Source organism: Notothenia coriiceps, unplaced genomic scaffold (assembly GCF_000735185.1).
Source record: "Notothenia coriiceps isolate Sejong01 unplaced genomic scaffold, NC01 NC01_scaffold00018564, whole genome shotgun sequence".
Classification (NCBI taxonomy): domain Eukaryota; kingdom Metazoa; phylum Chordata; class Actinopteri; order Perciformes; family Nototheniidae; genus Notothenia; species Notothenia coriiceps.
In genome coordinates this window covers 3,214-6,932 of record NW_011351265.1, presented here as the reverse complement: position 1 = coordinate 6,932, position 3,719 = coordinate 3,214, and the positions used below count along the sequence as shown (strand labels likewise).

The 3,719-nt window shown below is 44.8% G+C and overlaps 1 long non-coding RNA gene across 1 annotated transcript; it reads left to right on the top strand.

The window, feature by feature from the left end:
- The first annotated feature begins 759 nt into the window (after positions 1-759).
- On the top strand, positions 760-1,309 carry LOC104951117 (uncharacterized). The gene is made up of 4 exons (XR_798992.1): positions 760-785; positions 847-888; positions 1,012-1,029; positions 1,208-1,309. It is a non-coding gene; the product is annotated as an uncharacterized lncRNA (long non-coding RNA).
- The last annotated feature ends 2,410 nt before the right edge of the window (positions 1,310-3,719 follow it).

Below are 3,719 nucleotides of genomic sequence, written 5' to 3'. Positions count from 1 at the left end.
TCAGTGTGTAGTTTCCTTTACTTAAAGAGTCCTCTCCTGACTGATGTTCAGGTGGTTATATCAGTATGTGAGTGTCTCTACTTTAAAGAGTCCTCTCCTGCTGATGTTCAGGTGTATATCAGATGTGTGTGTTCTTTACTTTAAATGAGTCCTCTCCTGCCTGATGTTCAGCTGTATATCGTATGTAGTGGTCTCTACTTTAAAGAGTCCTCTCATGTGATGTTTCAGGGTGTGTATATCAGTATGTAGTGGTCTCTACTTAAAGAGTTCCTCTCCTGCTGATGTCAGGTTGTATATCCAGAGTGTAGTGCTCTACTTTAAAGAGTCCTCTCCTGCTGATGTTCAGGTGTATACAGCTATGTAGTGTCTCTACTTTAAAGAGTCCTCTCCTGCTTGATGTTCAGCTGTATATCAGTATGTAGTGTCTCTAACTTTTAAAGAGTCCTCTCCTGTGATGTTCAGGTTATATCAGAATGTAGTGTCTATTTACTTTAAAGGATTCCTCTCCTGCTGGTGTTCAGGTGTATATCAGTATGTAGTGTCCTACTTTAAAGAGTCCTCTCCTGCTTGATGTTCAGGTTGTATATCAGTATGTAGTGTCTCTACTTTAAAGGAGTCCTCTCCTGCTGATGTCAGGTGATATCAGTTATGTAGTGTCTCTTACTTTTAAGAGTCCTCTCCTGCTGATGTTTTCAGGTGTATATCAGTATGTAGTTCTCTACTTTAAAGAGTCCTTCCCTGCTGATGTTCAGGTGTATATCAGTATGTAGTGTCTCTACTTTAGAGTCCTCTCCTTTTACTGAGTGTTCAGGTGTATATCAGTATGTAGTGGTCTTCTACTTTAAGGAGTCCTCTCCTGATGATGTTCAGGTGTATATCAGTTATGTAGTGTCTTCTACTTTAAAGAGGTCCTCTCCTGCTGATGTTCAGGTGTATATCGGTTATGTTTAGTGTCTCTACGCTACTTTAAAGAGTCTCTCCTGATGATGTTTCATTGTATATCAGTAGTAGGTGTCTCTACTTTAAAGAGTCCTCTTCCGATGATGTTCAGGTGTATTCAGTATGGTTAGGTCCTACTTTAAAGAGTCCTCTCCTGCCCTGGATGGTTTCAGGTGTAATCGGTTATGTGTGTCTCTAGTACTTTAAAGAGTCCGTCTCCTGATGATGTTCAGGTGTATATCCAGTATGTAGTGTCTTACTTTAAAAGGTCCTCTCATGCTGATGTTCTAGGTGATATCAGATGTTAGTGTCTCTACTTTAAAGAGTTCCTCTCCTGACTTATGTTCAGGTGTATAATCAGTATGTAGTGTCTTCTACTTTAAGGGAGTCCTCTCCTGCTGATGTTCAGGTTGTATATCGTATGTAGTGTCTCTACTTTAAAGAGTCCTCTCCTGATGATGTTCAGGTATATCAGTATGTAGTGTCTTCTACTTTAAAGAGTCCTCTTCCTGCTGATGTTCAGGTGTATATCAGTGTATCTGCTGTGACATGTCTCCATAGCTTTAATGTTCAAAAAGCTCTTTATTGTTCTCATGTCTGTGCTGCAGCACCCCTTTTCACCCCTGTATGAAACCAGAGCCCAAGTCTGCTCTTATGGTTTTAGTTGGCGGTTCTGTTGTGATTTGGCTCAACCGGCTTAGACATGTCCCGCCCCTTACCATATCCACGTGGCAATGTGTTGGAGCGGCCAAACCAATAGAAAGCAGGAGTGTTACATAGTGATGTCACTATTTCTCAATTATTCTTACGTATTAAATTAAAAGGATGATAGATAGTAGTTTGGTTATACAGTGTTCACAGTATCAACAGCTTTAAGTTTGGAGAGAATATGTTTGCTACATAGTTTTGCACCAAACAGCATTTTAAAGAGTTTGTGGCCCTTAAAGTCTTAAGGCTCAGGGATTGAGAAAAGTTCTCCTAGGAACATATTGGATAAAATATGGTAATATAAAAAAGCTGTTAAGAGCATACCTTCTACCCCTTTACCAACCACACGGTCCCTCAAATCTTTTCACCTCAGCGCTCTCCTTCCATCCCATAATCCTTCGTAGACGGGGAGCCTTTTTTTCTGTTGCATGCTTCCCAGGGCTCTGGGAATAATTCACTCCTCAAAATGTCCGTACTTTGCCAGTGCCTCACACTTCTTCAAAAATCTCGCCTCAAAACTCATGTCTTCTACTCTCCTACCCGTAGCCCCCAAATCATCCATGCCCGTTGATAGTCTTTGTTGTCCTTGTTTGTTGTACTCCCCTAAAAAAACCTTCTGGGGTTATTCCATAGAAATGATCGGCTCATTGGTGTATTTGCTGAACGTTTTAAAGGGCCCATTGTCATGCTTTCCGGTTATTTACCCGTCCCCTGTGTGTTATGAAGTTTTTCTGCATGTAAACGGTGCTGCAGAGTCACAAACGCTCAAAGTACACCCTGTAGCGAGTAAAACTCTAAACACCAAAGAGAAGACCTGTCTATGCTGCCCCAGAACGCTCGTTGGGTTTCTCTTTTTCCCATTGTTTGCTTCCTGGGTTCTGTGACGTGTGAACACCCCAAATCAAACAACAAATGACCGGATTGGCCCAATGGACAATCGGCGGAGCCACCTCACTCACCAGGATCCCTTTGGCTAACTAACAGGGAGTCCCCATTGGACTTGCATAGAGCTCCCCTGAACTCTGGTAATAGACGATGTTGGATTGGCGGAGAAATGGCTCTCCGCAGACCCATTCTCTCAGCGCTCTAAACAGGGGTGCACATAACCTGGTCTCAAGGAGCACTGGAGATGTTGCTGGTGCGCATCCTTAAAAGAAATAAACCGTACCTTTTGAGGGGTACTTGACTTTATGAACGGGGGGGGGGGGGGGTAGGTGCTCTAGTGAGCACGCCATGAACTGTTCGCCGGAGCCTCGCAGCAGGGTTACGCCCCTACACACGGGCGGCGTGCTTTCGTTGCCGGCGGGTTAATGGGGGGCTGAAACGAGCACGACAACGCACGGTGCGCTAGTGAGCTCGCAGCGGGGTTACTGTGCGGAGCGCATAAAGCAGACCCTTCACGCGATAGCGAGGGGTACTGCGAGGGATCACAGATGCCGTCGCGCTCGCGGACGGATTATTAACACTAAACCTAAATGGCTCGCAAATGATACTTTGGCGGCCGTTAATATACCTGGCCGGCCCAACCAAGTAAAGTCTATGTGTGGGAAACCCTGCTATCTTACCAGTTCTTATGCAACTCGCAAATCTCTCTCTCTCTCTCTCTCTCTCTCTCTCTCTCTCTCTCTCTCTCAATGTTGGTACGCAAATGTGCTTTTTTCAAATGATCCGGTGGTCCTTTTTTGGCGGTGGGCGCACCTGCGCACCAGTTATGTGCAGCCCTGGTTATAAACCTTTTTCTTTCTCAATATCAAGCCACACTTATTGTTTTTACTTCGGCTGTGAGTGTTTGTGTGTGCTCAGGATGAGCTTCGCTTGTTCTCGCTGTATCACCGACCCGGAAACCTGTCCGCTCCTCGCAGCAACGGCGAGCAGCAACATCCCGACCAATCAGAGCGCACTGGGCTCACAGGGAGAAGGGAAGGGGGGGGCAGGAGCTCCAACAAGCCGTTTAGGACAGAGAGTGAATACACATACTACACAGAGATGCTGTATGAGAAACCAATGTGAGATTGGAACATTGCACAATATAAATCTATTCTAGTAGACCTCAACAATGGAATGTGATCAGT